The sequence below is a fragment of the Muscardinus avellanarius genome (genome assembly GCF_963383645.1).
Source record: "Muscardinus avellanarius genome assembly, chromosome: 3".
Taxonomy (NCBI): Eukaryota; Metazoa; Chordata; class Mammalia; order Rodentia; family Gliridae; genus Muscardinus; species Muscardinus avellanarius.
Window position 1 is genome coordinate 29,181,246 of NC_137788.1, and position 24,367 is coordinate 29,205,612.

Below are 24,367 nucleotides of genomic sequence, written 5' to 3' on the forward strand. Positions count from 1 at the left end.
GAACCCCTGGGTTCAACTACCAGTACCACAAACAACAAACAAAAAAAGAATAAAGATCAAAATCCTTAACACAGGGCTGGGGTGTGGCTCAGTGGTCAAGCACTCACCTAGCATGAGTCAGCCCTTGACTTGACTCCCCAGCACCAAAATAAAAAAATAAAAAAAATAAAAATCCTAACATAATCTAAAAAGGCCCTGCGTGGTCTGGACCATGCTCTCCCTCCTCTGTGTTCCAACCCACCAGCCTTCTTCCCTTCCTTAAATGAACCGTCTCCCTCCCGTCAGTAGCAGGCCTTTGCACATGCAGCTCCACTACCTGGAACGGTGATGACTCCCTTACCCATCCAGTTTACACAGCTCAGCAGCATCTCCTCAGAGAAGCCCCCATTTGTTCAAATCTTTTCTGCTCATTACAGTATAAATTTTAGAACTGTGTCTGGGTCTTTTTTATTTTTATTTATTCACGTGCCTCCCACACACACACATTATTCAATCTCAAGTCTGAGCAAAGGGATTAGGATATTTTAGGTGTTTAAAGAAAAAAACCTAGCCGGGTGTGGTGGCACACACTTGTAATTCCAGCATTCGGGAGGCTGAGACCGATGATCATGGTTTGTGGACAGCCTCAGCTACTTAGTGAGGCCCTCTGCAACTCAGTGAGATATGGTTTCAAAATAAAGAATAAAAAATAGGGCAGGGGGTCTAGTTCAGAGGTCGAATGCCCCTGGGTTCCATCCCCAGACCTGCAAAAAAAAAAAAAAAACCTTCTTAAATGAAAACATAAATAAACTCAGGCATGCATGTGCATGAATAAAGTATTGAAAGAACTAACAAAAAGATGAACTGTCAGAAAACCAAGTGTCCAGGTACCAAAAGAGTTGTACTGAAAACATCCAGGCTGATAACAGGACTCTGACAGGAATGAGCCTCATATGCCGCAATAATGAAGGAGGTGAGTGGTCGACAGATGGTAGTGATTAGGGGCAGAAAGTGTATAAACCTCAAGAAGCAACTGGCAGTGGTGACACCTGTAATCCCAGTACTTGGGAAGCTGAGAGAGGAGGTCACAGGTTTGAGGACAGCCTCAGCAACCTAGTGAGACCTTCACTAAGCAACCTAGCAAAACTACTTTAAAACAAAAAATTAAAAAAGGGTGGGATATAGCTCAGAGGTAGAATATCCCTGGGTTCAATCCCCAGTTCCAAAGAAGAAGAAAGAAGGAGGAGAAGGAGCAAGAAGAGAAGGAGGAGAAGGGGAGGAGGAGGAGGAGGAGGAGGAGAAAGAGGAGGAGGAGGAGGAGGCTGAGGAGGGGGAAATGAAACCTTAAGGACCCTAAGATTTCACTTGAAAGTGGAGAAGTGGCCAGGTGGTGGCACACGCTTTTAATCTCAGCATTCAGGAGGTGAAGACCAGAGGATAGAGGTTCACGGCCAGCCTCAGCTACTTAGTGAGGCCCTCACAACTCAATGAGACCCTGTTTCAAACATAAAAAGGACTAAAAATAAGGCTGGGGGGTGTAGCTCAGAGGTACAATGCCCCTGGGTTCCATCCCCAGTACCTCAAAAAAAAAAAAAAAAGAAAAAAAAAGTGGAGGAGTAACATTAAAGAAATAATAGTGAAAAAGGATAAGGACATCAACCCTGCCTCTGATCTCAGTGGTACGTGGGATATGGAAGAAGGACTAGCCATTGCATGTAGGCTAAAGGGAAACAGTCTTTCTCCAAGAAAGCCAGGCTCAGAACATTCTAATGTCTTAACCAACAAGTCTGAGAATAATGTGGCTTATTAATTCAGTGGATTTTTGTCACAGTTTAAAAATTGGGAGGAGAGGGATGAGAGGTGCCAATGAGTCAAAATGCACAAAGTTATACAGGAATGTCAGATAAGACTCACACACATCATAATGGTTAAGGCACTTTTAGCAAGAAAAAGAAGAGATGGAAAATACGAGGAACTATGACAGGATGGCTGCCTATTCATCCTTGGTACAAAATAGCAAAAACTTTGAGGCAAATCACAAGGAAGATCTTACCAATGGAATTTGGAGGAAACAGATTTAAACTCATGGAAATGGTCAAGGAGATTTACTGGGACTTCAAGATCAAAGAAAAAAATGGGGAAAAAAAAAAAGACTCCCTGGTTATTGCTTGCAGTTGTGGTAAAATATAGACACCTTTGAGAGAAAAAGATAAAATCAGGGGCGGGTGTGTGTGTAGAAGGAGGTGTAAGACTGGTTGTTCCTGCAAAGGCCGTTCTTTGCTTCCATGGCTCCCTGAAAAATGTCAGGTAAGCTATACAATGATCTGGGTATAAAAGAGAAATGATTCATAACCATACCAGGACCATGCTTTCTGAGATGGCCTGGAAGCCTCTGCTGGAGACCTTGGCCATTACCTTGGGCCACAATATACATGTCCAATGAGGGAAGGAGGAACTGAGAAGTCATACAGAATATCTCAGACTCAGCCGGGGGTGGTGGAGGATGTCTGTAATCCCAGCATTTGGGAGGCTGAGACAGGAAGATCCGGGTTCGCAGACAGCCTCCGCTACTTAGTGAGGCACTTTGCAACTCAGTGAGACCCTGTTTCAAAATAAAGAATAAAAAAAATAGGGCTGGGGGTGTAGCTCAGAGGTGGAATGCCCCTGGGCTCCATCTCAGTACCACAGGGGGGAAAAAAAAAAAGAGTATCTCAGACTCTCATTACTTTACCGCACCTCTCGATTGTTGTATTCTTAAAATTATTACTAAAGCTTAGTAATGAGTAAGATCTCTGATTCATGTTAGTCTTATTTGACAATTGGATCCTTTGTATTATATCTCAAAGGAACAGAATCTGAGATAGGGCATATGATCAGATGCATTTATATCTGTGACAGCAACTAGGAGTAAAAAAATTATGAGGCCTGGGGGAGGTTAGCTGGCTATGTTGCTAAGAAATTATTCTCAATGGTTCCCAATAAGTCAAAAGGGGCTCTGATCTCTCTGCTTAGTTAGTGGAATTTTAACTGTTTTTAGTTTGTTGTGATACTGGGGATTGAACCCAGGGGCATTCTGCCTTTGAACTACACCGTTAGCCCTATTTTTTTTTCTTAGTTTTTTGCGGGTCTAGGGGTGGAACCCAGGGGCTTTCAACCTATGAGCTACACATCCTGCCCTATTTTTTATTCTTTATTTTGAAACAGGGTCTCACTAAGTTGCAGAAGGCCTCACTAAGTAGCTGAGGCTGGCCGCCAACCCGGATCCTCCTGTCTAAGCCTCCCACATGCTGGGATTACAAGTGTGCGCCACCACGCCCGGCTACTTACTTACTTACTTATTTACTTACTTACTTACTTAATTAATTAATTATTTGTTTATTTTTGTGGTACTGGGGATTAAATCCAGAGGCGGTCTACCTTCAAGCTATACTCCTAGCCCAATTTTATTTCTCTTAAGAAACAAGATCTCTCTAGGTTGATAAGAGTCTCACTACTTGCTGAGGCTGTCCTCGAACCTGCAATTCTCTTATCTCAGTCTCCCAAGTACTGGGATTACAGGCTTATATCACTACTACCCCTGGCTTTAATTTTTATTTTCAAACAGGGTTTCACAGGGCCTAAGTTGCATAGGGTCTCTCTAAATTGAGGCTGGCCATGAACTTGCAATTCTCCCATCTCAGCCTCCCTAGTACTAGAATTACAAGTATGTACCACCACACCTGGCTCCACTGATTTTTCAATTAAACACTATTTAATGTTGCTGTAGTAGGTGTTCAATAATAAAAATATGGAAAGAAAAAGTTTTTTATTCACTCACTAGATCATAGTTCTTCCTCTTAGACAATTAAAAGATGGCTAAGCACTTTAAATATGCAAAAGATATTGGTTCTAGTTTCAGCTCTAGGACCATTATTTACTAGAAATTTAACCTTTGAAGAATAATTTAACCTTTCTAAGATTCAATTTTCATTGTTGATACTCTTGAGAAACAGAGTTCATGAGAGGAGGAAGCAGGAAAGCACTGGTAGAGTCAATATTGGATTCTAGAAGTAAGTTGGATAAAAGGTAAGATGAAAATAAATTCCAATTTTAGATTAGTTCCTTTCCCTGCCCACGCCGTCATAGCCTGGTGCTGCTCCCAGGGCCCATGCAAAAGCAATATTAAATCCTTACAAAAAAGGGCTTACAGTTGGTAGAACCTTAGACTGAAAACCTTTGGGAGCATCTGGAACTCACTATTGGTAGGATCATGTAGAAAGCTTACCAAGGTGAGAACATTGGGGCAAAGCCAATCACTTTCTTTCTAAAACCAGGACAAAGCAGAGAATACAGGGCTCCCATATGTATTACCTGGAGGATTCCCAAAACAAGAGGTTCTGAAACTAGCAATGCATACTTACATCACAACCTCTCGAAAGACAAAATTCTAATAATTCTGGCACAAAATCTAGACTAGGTTTCATAATTCCAAGCAGCAAAGTGGAGAAGTCTGCAAAATATATGAATTATTGCCAGAAGGAAATTCATTAAATACTTTTAGAAAGCTGTGAACAACTCTGGAAATGTTTAGAGACAGGCTGTTGCCTCTGGCATTCTTAAATCGCAGGTAACAAGCTTGACTTCACGAGCAAAGTTGGACACTGCATTTGGTTGGCAGCCATGCAAGGAGCAGAGAAAGAACACCCACTGCCTTAGGAGCCGACCACTGCCAGGAGTAGAACCAGATTCATCACACTGTATCCCAGTGGAAGGGCTGTGATGGTGGAAAGGGGAATAGAGAGAATGATTCACCAATATTATCTCAAAAAAGAAAAAACACAATTAGTAAATTCTTAAGTAGGGGTCCCTCTGCAAAAAATTATATATATTTTATAGGCAAAATTGATCTTATTTATTTATTGCGGTACTGGGGAACCCAGGGGCATTCTACCTCCAAGCTATACTCCCAGCCCTATATTTTTATTCTTTATTTTGAAACATGGTCTCAATGAGTTGCAAAGAACCTCACTAAATAGCTGAGGCTGTCCTCAAACTGTGATCCTCCCCGAATGCTGGGATTACAAGCATGTGCCACCACCCCCAGCTTGAACTTAGTTTTTTAACATTCCTCAAAGTTAAAATTCTTTTTTTTTTTTTTTTACTAGGGATTGAAGCCAGGCACACCAACAACTGACCTACATCCCCATTCCCTCCCTCCTCTTTTGTGTGTGTGGTACTAGGGGTTAAACCCAGGGGTATTCTACCCTCAAGCTTGATGTCCAGCCCTATTTTAATTTTTGTTTTCAAACAGGGTCTCACTAAATTGCTGAGGGTCTCACTAAGTTGCTGAGGCTAACCTCAAACTTGCCATCCTCCTGTATAGACCTCCCAAGTAATGGGATTAGAGCTGTGTGCTACCACAACGGGCTCATCCCCATTCCTTTTCATATTTTAATTCTGAGACAGGATTTCAGTAAGTTGCCCAGCCTGGCCTCAAACTTGTGTTCCTACTGCCTCAGCCTCACAAGTGGCTGGATTACAAGCATGCTCTCTAGTGTTCAGTTAAAGCTAGAATTCTTTTCTTGAAATCTTATAATTTTACAATATGGTCAAGAATTTATTCAAAGTTTTCCTTTTTTTTTTTTTTTTTGGTGGTACTGGGGTTCCTGGAAGCCCTTCTACCTCCGGGCTACACTCCCAGACCTATCTTACATTTTTATTTGGAAACAGGGTCTCCTAAGCCAGCGCACGCGGCTGGCTTCGAACCTGCGCGATCCTCCTGTCTCTGCCTCCCAAGCGCGGGGATCACAAGCGTGCGCCACCACGCCCGGCAAAGTTTTCCTTTAATAGTTATATCTTTAATTAATTATTATTACCAAATAGTAAGACAGAAGCCTTAAATTTGGTGTTCTAGGCAATGAACTATGACTCTACCTATAGCTATTTGTCTTCCTGATTCCCTGAAAAATGTCAGGTAAACTGTACAATAATCTGGGTATAAAAGGAAAACAATTCAAACCCAAAGCCTGTCTTCCTGTAGTTATCATCAAAAGTTTATATTCAGCTGAGCATGATGACACACACTTGTAATCCCAGTACTTGGGAGGCTGAGACAGGAAGATTGGGTTTGCAGCCAGCCTCACTTAGTGAGGCCCCTCCACAACTTAGTAAGAGCCTATTTCAAAATAAAGAATAAAATATAGGGCTGGGGGTATATCTTTCAGCCAAGATGACTGCCATATAAAAATGGGATAAGCAGGCACATTATCAATTTGCAAAACAACTCACAGGAACAGTTCAGAAACGAACCACCTCAGGGGGCACCCTCCACCTTCCTTCTGACTGTCAGCATGTCTGTCACCTGCACCCCTACTGAGAAATACAAAAATGGTTCCATGTTACTCTCTACACCAATTCTCTCCTGCAGGAGTTAGCATACTCATAATGCAAGGCAGAAGGAATAACTATATCCTTTGACAAGCACAATGAGGCATTATGAAGTTTGGAAACAGCCAGGCTAATAACCATTGCCCTCCTTCCTCCTTTCAAAAGGGTCAACATTTTTTTTTTCTCCATTGCACACAGGTTGTACTGGAAGGTGGCAGTTGCTTCACAAAGCAGTTCTTTAAAAAGAAAATAATTACAATGCACCCCCTCTGCTGTGTGCCTAGCTTTGTTAAGAGCACAGTTTGTTAATGTTATGGTATAACTTATTTGCTGAAACTAAACTAACTGCTAAACAAGAATTAAGAGGCTTTGTCCATATTGTGGTCCTTTCCCTTGACCGTAATGTTTCTATTTTTCCCAAAGACCATTCCAATCAAAGACCAATTACCCAGGAACCAGCTGCCTGACAGATACATCTCAGGTACTGTTGACATTCACTCTTGATGGTGTGTTAAATGGAAAACAATCTTTCAAGGACTCAATCATGAAATCTGAGCCTTGTAGCACTTTGCCAGTCAAGAATACTCAGAAAGCAAGTCCTCTCCTATAAGACTGTTGCTAAAGAAGCCTCCAAAATACTGACTTTATGACAAACTGCTGGAGAGAGAAAAACAGTACCATCACATCTCTCTAGAAGACAGCAGTACTTATAGGTAGATGGGGGGAGGGTCCTTTCAATTTACCTACTTTTTGGAGAATAGCTGTACTTCACAGGTTAAAGGAAATATGAAAACCACTCTCATTTAATCTAGGTTTAATGAAAAAATACGTGTCATCCACAAGGTGATGTTCATTCTGAACCCTTAGAAAATTGAGTTAAAATTTGTTTCAAAAGTATTCTCACATTGCTGGGTATGGTGGTGCATGCCTAAAATTTTAGTACTTGGAAGACTGAGAGAGGAGGATTGCAGGTTTGAAGACAGCCTCAGTAGCATAATGAGACTTTCGGCAACCTAGTGAGACCCTGTTTCAAACCGAAAAATAGAAAGGGCTGGAATGTTCCTGGATTCAATCCTCAGTACTACAAGGGAAAAAGAAAAAAAAGAAAAAAAAATACTACCTGAAAATCAATACCCCTATCCGATATCTGCTCTCAGTTACTCCAAAAATCTGTGGGTGAGGTTTTGGCTCCTGAAATAAGAATGCATCAACCCAAACACTTCCTTACTGGGTTATCAGGAGTCAAATTCCTTATTTTTTTCATGTGTAAAAACAGAATTAAGCTGGCATGGTGGCAAACACTTGTAACCCCAGCACTTGGGAGGCTAAGACAGGAGGATCACAGGTTCATAGCCAGCCTCTGCAACTTATTGAGGACCTCCACAACTTGGTGAAATCCTGTTTCAAATAAAGAATAAAACAGGGCTGGGAGTAGAATGCCTCTGGGTTAAATCCTCAGTAACACACACACACACACACACACACACACACACACACACACACACTAATTATGATAGTATTTAATTCACCAGGTTATTAAATATATTAAGATAATCTATGCAAAGCACTTAATATGTACCGGACATACAGGAAAAGCTCAGTAAGCTGGGCAAGGTGGCACATACCTATACAAATCCCAGTACTTGGGAGGCTGAGAAAGCAGGATCGCAGGTTCAAGACCAGCTTCAGCAACTTAGCGAGGCCTTCAGTGGCTTAGTGAGATCCGGTTTCAAAATAAAAAATGGAATAAGGTTGGGGGTGTAGCTCAAAGATAGCTCAAAGTGTAGCCCCTGGGTTCTAATCCCCCATTCCCCCCCACAAAAACCTCAGTAGATATTAGCTGCCATTGTTTTTGTGGTTGGAAAAACTCTACTTCAGCTCAGTACTATTTTTTCCAGGTATCCCTGATGCAACCTTCACCCCCATCTGCCTCTCTTCTTTGCATCCTGTATGTACTTCTATCAGAACTCAGGGCTGCCTGAAGTATGCTAGTCAAGTACTCCACCTCTGATCTACACTTTTAGCCCTCTTCATTTCATTAATTTCATTATTTAGTTTTTTTTTTTTTTTTTGAGGGACTGGGGGTGAAACCCAGGGCATTCTACCTCCAAGCTACACTGCCAACCCTATTTTTTATTCATTATTTTGAAACAGGGTCTCACTGAGTTGCAAAGGGCCTCACTCAGTAGAAGCTGAGGCTGTCTGTTGAACCACAATCCTCCTGTCTCAGCCTTTCAAATGCTGGGATTACAAGCGTGCACCACCACGCCCGGCTTATTTTTTGTTTTGAAATAAGGTCTCATGCCGGGCGTGGTGGTGCACGCTTGTAATCCCTGCGTTTGGGAGGCAAAGACAGGAGGATAGCATAGGTTCAAAGCCAGCTGCACTGGCTTAAGAGACCCTGTTTCCAAATAAAAATTAAAAATAGGTCTGGGAGTGTAGCCTGGAGGTAGAAGGGCTTCCAGGAACCCCAGTACCACAAAAAAAAAAAAAAAGAAAGAAAGAAAGAAAGAAAAGAAAAAAAAGAAATAAGGTCTCATTAGATTGATGAGAGTCTCACTACTTGCTAAGGCTATCCTCAAACATGTGATCCTCTTGTCTCAGCCTTCCAAGTACTAGAGTTACAAGTATGCACCACCAAACCTGGCCTCATTTTTTATTTTTGAAACAGGATCTCATTAAGATGGCCTCACTAAATTGTTGAAGCTGGCTATAAACCTGCGATCTTACTATCTCAAGCCTCCAAAATCCTGGGTTTACAAGGATGCACCACTATGCCCAGCTCTGTATCTTTATGTACACAGTAGGCATTCAAAGAATTTTCTGTTAATTTTTAAAATTTACTCAATATTTAAATGTGTGTGTGTGTGTATGAATAACAGAGATTGAACCTAGAGACATTCTACTTCTGAGCTATACCTCTAGAACTGTGTGTGTGTGTGTGTGTGTGTGTGTGTGTGTGTGTGTGTGTGTGTATGTGTGTGTGGCACTGGGGTGGAACCCAGGGGCTTTCTACCTCCGGGCTATACTCCCATACCTATTTTATATTTTATTTAGAAACAGGGTCTCACTAAGTTGCTGAGAGCCTCACTAAGTAGCTGAGGCTGGCTTCAAACCGTGTGATCCTCCTGTCTCAGCCTCCCAAGCACAGGGATTACTGGTGTGCGCCACCACGCCCAGCTAGAACATTTTTTATTTTGAAAGGGCCTTGCTGGGTTGCTGAGAATCTCACTATGCTGATGAAGCTGGGTGTGAACCTGCAATTCTCTTGTCTCAACCTCCCAAGTACAGAGATTACCGGCATGTGCCACTACACCCAGTTAATTTTTTTTTAACTAACAAAATCAAGCAAAATATGCCAGCTCCGGTATGGAATCACTTGAGTTTTAGTCATTTGAGTCATATTCTTAATGTTAATTATTTCCTTGGCTGAAGGAGGAAGAGGCAAGAGAGAAAAGCAAATTTCCCAGTTCACTGAGAAATCAGAGCTTTTGAAATTAAATTGGGAGAGCACTGAATGGGAGCTAAGAGATGTGCAGGGAGAAAATAGGGGGGGAAAAGCTGAGTGGACGAAGAGATACTGAGGAACATAATGAGCAAAGACACTGCCTTTCTTGCCTCCACCTGACACTGAAAAGCCCTTTCAAATCACAGTGCCATCTTGCCTCATGAAAGGACAGACCAAATGTCAGTTCCCCAAGCTACCCACTTCCCTCACAGGCGAGAAAGGTTTGCACACTGAGATGTCTGAAGAAGCAGGGGTGGCAGCAGCCCCAGCTCACCTCGCACACAACCTCCTACCACTGCTGGCCGCTAGCTCCAGCCCTCCCTCCCCTGCCAAGAAAAACACCTCAACTTCTGCTCACCCAGGCGAGAACACGGAACATTCTATCACAATTCCAGCACCTTTAGCTTCTACCTGACACTAATAAATAAAAAGTTTAGCGAGGTGCAGTGGCACATACCTGTAATCAGTGCTTGGGAGGCTGAGACAGGAGGGTCACAGGTTCAAGGACAGCTCAGCAAAATATAAAAAATAAAATTAATAAAATTAAAATTAAATGAAGAACAGATTCAAGGACAGCCTCAGAAAAAGAAACAAATAAAATAAAACAGGCTGGGGGAGCCAGGCGTGGTGACGCACGATTGTAATCCCGGCACTTGGGAGGCTGAGACAGGAGGATCACACAGGTTCAAAGCCAGCCTCAGCAGATGGGCATGGTGGCGCACGCTTGTAATCCCCGCGCTTGGGAGGCAGAGACAGGAGGATCGAAGCAGGTTCGAAGCCAGCCTCAGCTACTTAGTGAGGCTCTCAGCAACTTAGTGAGACCCTATTTCCAAATAAAGTATAAAATAGGTCTGGGAGTATAGCCCGGAGGTAGAAAAGGCCCTGGGTTCTACCCCGAGTACCACACACACACACACACACACAAAATAGGGCCGGGGGGTGTAGCTTGGAGGTAGAATGCCTCTGGGTTCAATCCCCAATACCACAAAAACAACAATAAAAAGTTTGCATTATTTGGATACTGTTGCTATTATGGTTAAAAACCAATCTGTTAAGGTTTAGCCCAAAGCCATTTTTCACAACCAAATATTAATCAAGTCACTGGTGTAGATGAAAATAGCTCTCCTACCATAAAGTCACCTGCTCAGAAACAATCCAGTCATCAAGGGCTTTATCATATTTGAAGGCAGATTGAAGGCAAATGATTAAAAAAATGTACTTAAAAAAAAAAAAAACACTGTAACTAGGGGGTTACACTGCTGCCTGTGATGTACTCAGAAGCCTGCTTCACTTTTTCTCCCACCACTTATGACTAAAGGACTCTGGAGAATGCTGTCAGCAAGGAGAGCACGCCTCCAAGACGCGGCTCAGGGAGCCCACACTGCTCTATGTGACACGCTCTGTTCTTCAAAAAGCACAGGTATCAAATGATAACAGATAAACTTTGGTCTGTATTGAAAAGTGGTTCGAAGAAGAAAACAAGTTGTTTTTTTCCTAACAAGAAAAGCAACAAGATAGGATGTTGTGAATGTAGCAGCTCCCTGAATAGCCCACTTGTAGATGTTATTGTTAAGAACCTGCAGTTGATTGCCATCTCTGACTGCAGTTATTACGGGTTGATAAATTATTTGCATTCACCACGATCACACCAACCTCCTTTTGAAGCCCACACAAAGAGCCTTGAATCAGAAGAATGTTTTGTTTGGGGGAATTTTTTTCTCTTTCCTTCCTTTCTCTCTTTCTTTCTGGTTTGTTTTCTTGTTTCTAAAGAAAGGTCATTTAGAAAGTTGCAGAATAGAGATGTAAATTAAATAAAATAGGAGTAAGCTTGAAAAGAAATACGAATACAACTAGCCATGAAGTATTATTTCAGCAGATATGGCCAAGGGAGGAAAAGTTTATGTCAATTCACCCATTGAAAGCCTCTTTTTTTTGGAGCATTATATAAGTGTCATAAAAATTTAAAAAAAAAATAAGAAAGCCTGCAGTGGGCTGAACTGGGACATGTGGGGACTCAATACAACTGAGCTTGAAAATTTTAAATATCTCAAGCCACTTTTTGCTTATAGCAAATAAAATGCAGAGCTACAGCTGCTTTCTCATGTGTGTAAATGAAAGTGAAACTGTGTGAGTAGTTAGTATTCTTAGAATTTTTGAGAGCCAGTTTATTTAAATTAAATCAAAGCCAATCTGTATCTTACAGAAATAATTTTCTCAGGACTCTCACTCTCTAGACAGTACAGAACTGTACATCCTCTCTTCTCTCTATCCCTCCCTCTGGGATAGAGAAGTGAAAGACGCTCTGCAGATCAAAGCCACTTGAGATGACATCTGAAAGAAGGAGATTCAAGGGGATTCAGACGCCCCGCTCTCCCCAGCTAAAGGACAGGGCTCAGCTCTCCTCTGCTGGGTTCTTCGTGCTCCCACAGCACATCTTGGGATTTATCGTGCTTCTTTCTGTTCCACATCTACCTCTGCCTCCACACTGTGAACTCTCTGGCGGCAGGGACTGGGCTTTATTTAGCCTGGTACAGTATCTGTTGACCTGAAATGTATGTACCTATAGCATGTATATAACATCTAAAGACTTATTAGTTATCATTATATGAATTAAGTATCCTAGAAAAAGTATTTAAAATTCAGTTAGCAAGCAAACACTTGTAATCCCAGTACTTGGGAAGCTGAGCAGGAGGATCACAGGTTTGGAGCAAGCCTCAGCAATTTAGTGAGACCCTGTTTCAAAAAATAAAATAAAATACGGCTGAGGTGTGTATCAGAGGTAGAATGCCCCTGGGTTCAATCTCCAGTACCACCAAAAAAGAAGGAGGAGGAGGAGGAGGAGGAGGAGGAGGAGGAGGAGGAGGAGGAAAGTACAATCCAATTCACTGCCCTAAGGCAGCACTGACATTTAAGGATTTGGTATTGCAGTTCATGTCTGCTTATCTATCGTAGATAGGTGGTTTTCAACAGACTATTTTTATTGCATCATTTGGGCTTTTTTCTCCTTTATTTTGTCCTGGGTGTTGAGCCCAGGGGCATGCTACCTCCAAGGTACATCCCAGCCCTTTTGTTTGCTTGTTTTTTATTTTTGAATTAGGGTCTCGCTAAGTTGCCAAGACTGGCCTCAAACCTGCAAACCTCCTGTTTTGGCCTCTCAAGTACTGAGATTACAGGTGTTCATCACTGGGCCCTGCTGAAACTGGCCTTTTATCTTAACAATTCTCTGCTAATTCAAAAGTCATTAATTTGGGGAGGGAGTGATAAGGATACCAAATGCGTCCCGATGTCTCTTACACATACACATTCCCCATAGGCACACAGCTGGAAACACGCTGTAGAGAGGGCTTTCACTTTCTACCCCTTCCTCCCCACTCATGGAGGCAGCCATGCTTCCAAGGCAGCAACCCCCACACAAAATCCAGAGAGTGGAGGCGAAACAGCTCAATCAAAAACAGTGTGGGGAAGGGGAGGAGGGTGTGCTTGTCAGGGAAGGTCTCCAGAACAGGCCAGAAAACTTCTGCTTCTGCCTTGACTGCCCTCAGCAAACAGTCTCTGAGGTTTGGTTGCCTGAGCTTGGCGGCCAAGCCCCCCCACCCCACCTTAACCTTTCACAGCAGGAGGAAGATTAAAATTCACCCTGTGACTTGAAAAGTGTCTTATGAGAAATGTCAGAGTGCAGCTTCTAAGAGCACTCTGGGGCGCACAGCCGAGAGCAATTGTGAAAGCCCAGTGGTGGGAACTGATGCGGGAGCGCACAGGTAGAGGCAAGCACGCCGCTGCTCCGGCCAGATGCCACAGACTGACCCAGCAGGAAGCAGACTACTCAACTTTCCGAAATGGGATATGGGTCTTCAGCTCCTCTCCACAAGGCTGCTTCGTTTATTCTGATTAAGACTCATTCACTCCAGCCTGCCCATTTCCACGAGCCTCCCGCTGACTCAGGCTGCCCTTGGTTAAGGACAATAAACACCGAACTAATATACAGAGACAGACTGACAGACACACCATTTCTTAATATACAGGACAGCAGTTATCTTAAAAGCAATAAACCTGAATCTGAAATTAAGGCTACAAAAGTGAAACCAAAGCAACGCAAACACTACTTCTCCAGATCTGTTAATACTAGTCATTCTCGCTATTACCTAAAAGGGAGAGGATTCATGAGCACACACTTATTTCAAAGGCAAATGTGCTGCTGGATTAAAATCAAAGCATGATGTCAAGCCATTTGGAAGAAAGAGACCTTTCCTAAAAATTCTGTCATCTGCTGGGAGAGTTTAAAGAGGGGGTTTGGGTGAGATACCCTGGGGACCCATCTTTAAGGGTAGAGTCTATAGTAGGGAGAGATCCAGACAGGCCTTGGACAGCATTTCTCTCTGCTTCTGTTTCTCCTTAGACAGTGTCCGTGATGTTTAACTCACTAGCCAGAGACATTCAAAATTCCTTCTTAGAGTATTTTATAGTTAGTTTCCCTTTGTGGTTAACCAAGAAAACTCAGGACTTATATAAGCTGGTGCTTGCCTGCTGCTAAGCACATCATGCAAGGGCCTGAGTAATAAACCTGATGCCAAAGAGACTGAAACACCTTGATGCAGGAAGGACGTTCAAGTGCTGACTGACCGGGCAGATCTAATATCCATGAAATCACCAGAGGACACACACTTCCAAACTGGGGGCAAAGGCTGCAGCTTAGTGCCCTTTCTATATCTCTAGACAACTATCCTTACGCTTACTCAGGGATGTGGATTATTAAAGGTGAAAGAGTAAGGTGGATTGAAAGGAAAGCTGGAGAAAACTCCTATTGTGAATAGGAGCTTAATTCCACACCCGCATAGCTCTTAGCACATCACTTCATTGAGAACAGCCTAGGACATCAAATTGCCTAGTCTCCTACATCCCTAGAATTCTGCATGGAAGACTGGATTTTTATTGTCATTATAATATCCTGGGACCCTAGAAAGGCCTCAGATTCTGAAGGGAATCCTGATTTAATCAGGGAATCGTGATACCAATAATATCTTTCCTCTGAAAGAGAATTTCCTTTCCCCAAGAATGGCAAAGATGTCAACAGACAGCAGGCTCCATAGGGCAGAGATCAAATCTGTCTGCTCATGTACGAGCGCACGTGTGTGTGTGTGTGTGTGTGTGTGTGTGTGTGTGTGTTTACTGGGGTTGAATGAATGCAGGGGCATTCTACCTCTGGGCTACACCTCCAGCCCTATTTTATTTTCTATTTTGAAACGAGTTCTCACTAAGTTGCTGAGACCTTACTAAGTCACTAAGACTGACCTCAGATCTACGATCCTCCTGTCCCAGCCTCCCAAGTACTGGGATTGCAGGTGTGTACCACCACACCCAGCTCTCCACTGTTTTTCTAATATCTGTAATAGTAGGCACACAATAAATATGCTTGGAAGGAAGGAAGGGACTGACTTGGCATCTACTTATGACCCAAAACCCAAAAGTGCTCTTGAAACACTAATCTGACCAAAAGACAAAGCCAAAGCAGGCCTGGCAGAAGGCTGTGCCAAGTGTCAGCACATCATCAGTGTTGGGATGTGAGGCAGAGGGTAAGGTGGTGCCAGGGCAGTAGAACAGAATCATATTCCAGAGGAAAAGTTTTTTCAGGTGCAGGAGGAAACAAGTGGCCTGGCATGCTCCTTAGTGGCATGTTAAGACCATGAAAAATGTACAATACAGTTCCTTCTGTCATGGGCTTCAATCAATGTCAAGCTGGTAAAGCCAAATGAACAGAGGCCTACTTCCTCCCTTGCAATGCAGAAAGGCCAGCTGCCTGTGTTACACTTAAAACGTGGGGACTGAGATCCCCTCCCCCCAGAGGCCTGAGAAACAGAATTCAAACCCATTGCCTGCTGGGTCACCCTGAAACTAGCCAAAACTTTATCCAAACTGGACTTTATATTATCATATAATAATAAATATTGCTAACACTGAATTTTATTTATAAACATGGGAGTAGGCTAAGTCCTTTGCATGAACATTTTAGTTACTCCTCATAATAATCCTATGAGAGTTACTGTCGTCCTCGTGTCATAGATGAAGAACCTGATGAGAGGAGGGTTAAGTGCACCATACAGTCCACAATAAAACCAGGACTCAGACTCGGGCTCGTCTGACTCCTGAGCCCATGTTGTACATTCTTGGGCACTATCCATCTCTCACTAGCTGATAGACAGGCAGTCAAGACCCATTCTTACAGCTTCTCTCTGAAACACACCCAGTAATGCTTTAATCAGAGTGACTAAAGGATCTTAACACATGGGCTGACTTTTGCTAGGGAAGCTCCTGGATGAAGGATCAGAAAGAACGGCAGGGCCGGGCATGGTGGCCCATGCTTGTAATCCCAGCATTCGGGAGGCTGAGACCTGGAGGATCACGGTTCACGGACAGCCTCAGCTACTTAGTGAGGCCCTCTGCAACTCAGTGAGACCCGGTTTCAAAATAAAGAATAAAAAATAGGGCAGGGGGTGTAGCTTGGAGGTCGAATGGCCCTGGGTTCCATCCCCAGACCCGAAAAAAAAAAAAAAAAGAAAGAAAGGCAGGTACTAGGAGACAGGTGTGGCTTGGTGGTAGAACCATGCTTAGCATGTGTGGGGTCCTGGTTCAATCCCAGCACCAAAAGGGGAGACACAGACAGACCCTCAAATCAAGAGCTATCCATTTTAACCCAAACTCTTCAATATGCTCACTTGAGAATGCACAAACTCTAACTACACTCAGTTCTTGCTAGTTTCTGCCAATTCCACACAACTCTTTGAATTAGAAGCTGTTCCAATTACTGAGAGTTTTATAAAATCTCTACAATAAGCCAAACGGCTATGCTTTGGCCCTGAAATTGTTATTTTGTTTTTATAAGCTTCTCTGCTGTCTCATTATTTTCTCCCTTGAGGAATTCCTGAGGTGGGTCAATTTAGAGAAGCTTTCAAATTGAATTGGGTTCACTGCCAACTCTACCATTTTCTCATGCATCTTCACTGTTGCATAGTTAGGAAATAAGTTTATGTTTGCACAGTTTTTCTAAAGGGAAAAGAATCCACCAAAATTACAATCTTCCGAGATAAAGAGGACTTATGATGATGATTTCTTACTAAGGAATATCCAAGCAAGAGACAACGACTTTGCTTCATTAGAGAGAGGTTAACTAGGGATTCTGATTGGCCTTAGTTATGTCAATTAAGTTGTGATATAACAGGACCCCACAGATTTCACAGTGCTAGCTGAATTTTAGCATCAAAAAGCTTATATGAGTGTGTTAACAGCCAGAAAACTCTACCTTCCCCCAGCTGCCATGTGCTCAAGTCATTATCCTACAATCTGAGGAGACAGATTTAGGATTAATAATTTATCACCTTCCTGTACTGCAATGTAGTTAAGAATATAGGACAATTTGGCAGGAGAAAGTTCCTGCAAAAGACTCACAGCTACAAGATATATTCTATTAGTCATCTATCTTAAATTAGGTGCCCAGCAGATACAAGAACAGGGATATAATGCCACCTAAAAAGTCTCCCAAATATGCTTTACCCCTGAAGATAGGACCAATGTGTGTTCACAATGCGTCTTTCTCTTAAAGGAAAAAGATAGCACTTGGTCTGACTGGTTCTAAGAGGGGCTATGGTCCCCACCTTACAGCAAAAGGGCGAGGACAAAGAGGAAAGGGAGTTTAAGGCCCACAGGTACCTTCTGTCTGCCAAGGTCACTTGCCTGGGCTCATGAATGCAAGCAGAGATGAGAACAAGCAAGAACAGCAACTGGCGAGAAAGACACCTCTCGCTCAGCAGTAGCCACCTTTGTCTCCTTTGTGGTCTCTGTGGAGGCTGAGGGTGATAATTAACATCACCCACCCAGAGTCTGGAACTCAGCAAAATATAAAACATGGCAGTGAGGGAAGATGAAAATTAAAATATCACTTTTATAGTAAGTGATAAGGGTGACTGAAGGACATAGAAGAGATATGTAATTGCAAATAGTCTTTCTTATACTTTCTTATACAAAATTAAACTTGCCCAACTGGGCAAATGCATCATGTCCTCACATGGACAGACCTAGCTAGGGCATGTGTGAATCCTATAGACTGTCCACTCCATACCATAGGATTCTTTTCTAACCTCATGAATAAAAAAAAAAAATGTCAGCCGGCCGTGGTGGCGCACGCTTGTAATCCCAGCATTTGGGAGGCTGAGACTGGAGGATCGCAGTTCGTGGACAGCCTCAGCTACTTAGTGAGGTCCTCTGCAACTAAGTGAGACCCGGTTTCAAAATAAAGAATAAAAAATAGGGCAGGGGGTGTAGCTCAGAGGTAGAATGCCCCTGGGTTCCATCCCCAGACCCACAAAAAAAAAAAAAAAAAAAAAAAAAAGTCCCTCATGGAGTCAAGAGAAAAGGTGAAAAGTAAAAGTTACCTTCCCTCCTGAAAAGTGAAGAGCCAGTTTAATGAGCTGAGACTATAAAACAGAGCAGGAAAGGAACAATTCTCCCTGACACTAATGTTACAAGGTGCTGCTGTTTCCAGCATTATGTTTAGGTTACCCCAACAAAATTTTATTGCTACCTACTATGTGCTAGATGCTAGGGATATAACTCTAAGTAGGATAGTTTTGTGGCTGACACATAAGTGAGTTGTGATAGTAGACTTCTGTTCCAGCCATGATGGAGTTAACTTGTACCAGACTCACCAACCTGTCATAAACAACCATAAAACTTGACAGAATATACAAGATAACTGGAAACAACAGTTAGTGCAAGGCTACAATTCTGAGAGAAGGAAAACTTGAAGTGAGCCCCACAGTTGCCATATTCTCTGTTAAAAGACAATTTCCTAGCCAGGCGTGGTGGCGCACGCTTGTAACCCCCACACTTGGGAGGCGGAGACAGGAGAATCACACAGGTTTGAAGCCAGCCGCACTGGCTTAAGAGACCCTGTTTCCAAATAAAAATATTAAAAAAATAGGTCTGGGAGTGTAGCCCAGAGGTAGGATTTCCAGGAACCCCAGTACCACCAAAAAAAAAAAAAAAAAAAAAAAAAAGAATTTCCTGCCAGGTGTGGTGGTACACACTTGTTGTAATCCTAGCATTCGGAAGGCTGAGACCAGAGGATCATGATTTGTGGACAGCCTCAGCTACTTAGTGAGGCCTTTTGCAACTCAGTGAGAACCTGTTTCAAAAATAAAATAGACTAAGAAATAGGGCTGGGCTGTAGCTTGGATGTAGAATGCCGCTGGGTTCCATCTCCAGTACTGAAAAAAAAAAAAGACAATTTCCTGGAGTCAGGCATGGTGGCATATGCCTGTAATCCCAGTACTTGGGAGGCTGGGACAGAAGGATCACCAGTTCATGGCTAGCATCAGTAATTTAGCAAGGCCCTCTGCAACTTAGTGAGGCCCTGTAAAACAGAGGCCAGGCATGGTGGCACACGTTTGTAATCCCCGTGCTTGGGAGGCGGAGACAGGAGGATTGTGCAGGTTCGAAGACAGCCACACTGGCTTAAGAGACCCTGTTTCCAAATAAAAATATAAAAATAGGTCTGGGAGTGTAGCCTGGAGGTAGAAGGGTTTCCAGGAACCCCAGTACCACCAAAAAAAAAAAAAATTAAATTTAAAAAAATAATAAAACAGGGATGTGGTATAGTTCAGAAGTAGAATACCCCTGGGGACTGGATTCAGTTCTCAGTACAAAAAAAAAAAAAAAAAAAAAAACCTTCATCCATAGCATAGAAAGCTGCTAAACCAGGCATGGTGGCACATGCCTATAATCCCAGTACTTTGGGGGCAGAGACAGAGAGACAGGAGGATTGCATGTTGGAGGCCAGTTGGTGAAGCCCTCAGCAACTTTGTGAGGCCCTGTTTCAAAATTAAAAAGTAATAATAATAAGCCAAACACTGTGGCACACACCTATAATCTCAGTAGTTGGAAGGCTGAGATAGGAGCATGGCAGGTTCCCCATTTCCAAATAAGAAATTGGGCTGAGAGTATAGCTTGAAGGTAAGATTTCTCTGGGTTCAATCCTCAATAACACACACACACAAATAACAATAATAATAAAGGGATGGAGGTGTAACTCAGAGGTAGAACACCCTTGGGTTCAATCCTGATAAAAAAAAAAAAAAAAAAAAAAAGCAAGCTGGCTGGAACCTAAGCAGAAGGGTCTCACTGAGCCCAAGAAGCAGAGATTTGTGTTTGGCTAGAATTAAAGAGGTAATCCATTGGAAAGTAAGAAGCTATAAAAAAGGGAATCCCAGAAGCCCAATGGAAGGGTCACTCACTGGTCTGTAGCCAAGGGCTGAACTCTAAAGGCAAAGGGCAAGTCCATGTAAGTTTATTAGATGGTTAGATGGTAAATGCTATGGGGCTGAGTAGGACACAGAATCACTAGAAGTCAAGCAGTACTGGGAGTGGAATGCCGGAGCATGTTAGAACTCTGGCCTGTCAAAGTGAAGAAATCAATATGGACACCATATCCAGTGGAGACACCAAACCAGAAAGGCCTCACATTAGGAGTAAGGGCCACAATGGAGAGCAAGACCTACTATGCACCTCTCCTACAAAGCCTGAAACTGTACATGGTACAATATGGTGTAACAAGAGAGCTGTACAGACATGATGAGAGGTTAAAGGAGTATAGCTGGGAGTGCTGGTAAAGGCTTGTAATCCCTGCACTTGGGAGGCTGAGACAGGAGGATCGCACAAGTTTGAAGCCAGACTCAGCTACTGAGTGAGGCTCTCAGCAACTTAGTGAGACCCTGTTTCCAAATAAAATATAAAATAGGTCTGAGAGTATAGCCCGGAGGTAGAAAAGCCCCTGGGTTCCACCCTCAGTACCACCAAAAAAAAAAAAAAAAAAAAAAAAAGAGCAGTCAGAAAGGAGTTTATGCTTACCTGAATCGGAATCATCAAGCAGGACAGTCATGACATGTGATGGAATGGAGCAAGAAACACGAGACAGACAATAATGTCTGAATACAGAGGAAAGGGAAGAATAGGGAATGACTCAGGGATTTTTACTTCAAAATATGGGTGGAAACAGGTTTTTTTTCAATGCTTACAAGGAATAAAAGAGAAGAAAGAGGGGGAAAAACTCATGGGTTCAGTTTTTATTTGTTGTTGTGATTATTGCTTGTACTAAAAACTGAATCTAGGGGCATTCTACCTCTGAGCTATACCACCAGCCCTTTTTATTTTTTATTTTGAGATAGGGTCTAAGTTTCTAAGGGTTTTGCTGATTTGCTAAGGCTACTCTTAAACCTGCAATCCTCCTATCTCAGCCTTCAAAGCTCTGGGATTACAGGCATGCATCACCACGCCTAGCAATGGATTCCATTTTGATATATTAACTTAAGGATCACTGAGACCACCAGCTGGAGACGTGTGACACACCAGTGTCTAGGTGGCTTGGTGCTCTGGGGCAGTATGGAGAGATTACAGAGCATACAGGTTACAACTACAGGAATAAGTGAGGTTATCCAGGGAGAGCACACGCCTGGTTCTGAAATGGAACCCTGAAGAATGAAACGTTTCAAGGACAAGCTGAGAAGGGGGTGAGGGAAAGATCATTAGAAAGAGCAGCACAGCAGGTAGAAGGATAAGAGAAGGCGCAGTGAACTGGCCAGTGAGGAAAGGGCCTCAAGAATGTAGGCAAAGCTGTCAAATGCAGCACAGGCGTTAAGTGAGGTAAACTGGAGGTAGCCAACTAGGAAGGCCACCGGCACCTTAGCAAAAGCCAAGGTTTGGGCAGAAGCCAAACCTTGCTGGGTTCAGAAGAGGTCAGAGGTAAGAGAAAGGAGAAAGCAAATGTGGTCCATTCTGTCAGAAAGTTTCACTGACTGGGAAGACCAAGACAGGCCTGGGTAGAGGCCTTCCACACACACAAAAAAACAGTGCCTTTCAAAAAATAATTTGTTGGCTGAATAATAAAAGTGAACAAATAAATGACCTAATAAATCTGTACCCCAGTCTTTTGTCTCTCACAGTGTCAGTTCATCTCTCTGCAAACTGGATATGTATTAGGCCCAAGCCAAGTTCTACTTTCTCCATGAAGTCTTATTTTTTCTAACTTGCAATTACCTTCTTTACTATAATAAAAAAGATGGGTAATAAAAAGAGTTGTAAACATACCAACAACTGTGTGCATGTATGTTTGTATAAGTTTAAACTTCACTATGATGTATTGATGTATAATTACAGTGCACCAATAAAAATATAAGAAAAACAAGTATTGGGTAAGACAGAGAAATCAGAACACCTAATGTAAAATGATGGAGTTGCTGGGTGTTGTGAAGTGGTAGTGGTATAGCTAAAAAAAAAAAAAAACACCTCTAATCTCTTATTAACCCATTTATTCAGGACTACATCTACTGGTGTGTATTGAATAAAGCTAGTCTCTTCCTTCATCAACCTTCTCTTGGACTACTTAATTAGCTTCCTAGTGGATGCTCTAACCTTTAGCCCTGACCTCTCTCCCCTTTCTATCCCCCTCCCATCTACATCATTATCCTTCTATACTCCAGCAAAATTGATCTAGAAATTTACCAGTATTAAAGTATAACACAGTAATAATATATACTGTATTATATTTAATAAAATTAAAGTATTATAGATTTGCCTATGAGAGGTATAGACATTATCACTGGAAATAAGAAAAAACTTCATATTCGTTTTTTCATTGATCTTTTTAAAATTCAGTTTTTGGCATTATCTATACATATGACAGTGCAATGTTATTTAATATAATGTATAAACAAACATATTTGGGTGCATTCTCAACTTTTAGGGTGCACCTACCTCTCAGGAGCTGCCATTCCATCTTTCTCCTTATATTCCAGCAGTGCTAAACAACTTAAGTTTCCTCTATGTACCAAGTTGCTCCACACTTTGTGCCTCTGTTCTTGCATTCCCATTGCCTGTTCAAGTCCTTCAAATTCAGCCTTCAAAACTGATCCGCTTCTCTGAAAGGATTCCTTGGACCTTCCCTTCACCTCTATGCTAAATGCTTCCTCTTTGGTTCTAGTAGCATTCTGTACAGCATCCCTCCGTATTTTCACTCACTATATCACAGTGTTCATCTATTTCCCTCATCAAACTGGGTGTTCTGCCAGGTGTCATGGCACATACCTGTAATCCCAGTACTTGGGAGGCTGAGATAAGGATCACAGGTTCTAGGACAGCCTCAGCAAGTAGTAAGACTCTCATCAACCTACTGAGACCTTGTTTCCAAATAAGAAGTAAAATCAGGCTGGGGGTATAGCCTGGAGTTAGGAAGCCCCTGGGTTCCACTGCCAGTAACACATACACACACATACACACACACACACACACACACACACACACAATGGATGTTGTTCCTGGGCAAGCCGTGTGCTGTACTCTTTATTACCCCAATGCCAGCTTAGGACCAGACTGTTTTTTCTTTTGAAAAAGGATCTCACAGCTGGGTGTGGTGGCATACTCCTGTAATCCCAGTACTTGGAAGACTGAGCTAGGCAAATCACAGGTTTGAGGCCAGCCTCAGCAACTTAGCAAGGTCCTCAGCAACCTAGTGAACTTTGTTTTAAAATAAAAAGGGCTGAGGATGTAGCTCAGAAGTAGAATGCTGGGAACATTCAGTGAGAGGCGGAGGAGCGGTGGCTGCCTGAGCTATACACAGCTACGCAATCCTTCCTGCTCCCTCACACCAGCCCCAACCTGCTTGCCTGCTGTAGAAAATGGTGAAAGAAACTACTTACTATGATGTTTTGGGAGTCAAACCCAATGCCACTCAGGAAGAATTGAAAAAGATACATAGGAAGCTGGCCTTGAAGTACCACCCTGATAAGAATCCCAGTGAAGGAGAAAAGTTTAAACAGATTTCACAATCTTATGAAGTTCTCCCTGATGCCAAGAAAAGGGAATTATATGACAAAGGAGGAGAACAGGCAATTAAGGAGGGTGGAGCAGGTGGCGGTTTTGGCTCATCCATGGACATCTTTGATATGTTTTTTGGAGGAGGAGGAAGGATGCAGAGAGAAAAAAAGAGGTAAAAAATGTTGTGCATCAGCTCTCAGTAACCTTAGAAGATTTATATAATGGTGCAAAAGAATGTGATTTGTAACAAACATGAAGGCCAAGGTGGTAAGAAAGGAGCAAAGGAGTGCTGTCCCAACTACCAAGGTACTGGAATGGAGAAAAGAATTCACCAGATAGGACCCAGAACGATTCAGCAAATTCAGTCCGTGCGCATGGAGTGCCGGGGCCATGGGGAATGGATCAGTCCTAAACATAGATGTAAAAGCTGCAATGGAAGGAAGATAAATTGAGAGAAGAAGATCCTAGAAGTTCATATTGGGGAAGGCAAGAAAGATGGCCAGAAGATAACATTCCATGGTGAAGGAGACTTAGTGAAGGGCCTCACTAAGTAGCTGAGGCTGGCCGCTGAGGCTGGGTTCTCCTGTCTCAGCCTTCCAAGTACTGGAATTACAAGCATGCACCACCACACCAGGCTTATTTGTTAAGATTTTAGTC

At 42.7% G+C, this 24,367-nt stretch overlaps 1 protein-coding gene and 1 pseudogene across 2 annotated transcripts in view; one reads left to right on the forward strand and one right to left on the reverse strand.

Annotated features, from left to right (window-relative positions):
* Window positions 1-24,367, reverse strand: part of KIAA0319L (KIAA0319 like) — a gene marked incomplete at its 3' end in the record, with an annotated part of 116,401 nt that overhangs the window by 82,225 nt on the left and 9,809 nt on the right. The window lies entirely within an intron of this gene.
* LOC308261003 (dnaJ homolog subfamily A member 1-like) lies at window positions 23,572-24,264 on the forward strand (annotated as a pseudogene). Its single transcript has one exon. The product of its transcript is annotated as a dnaJ homolog subfamily A member 1-like (transcript).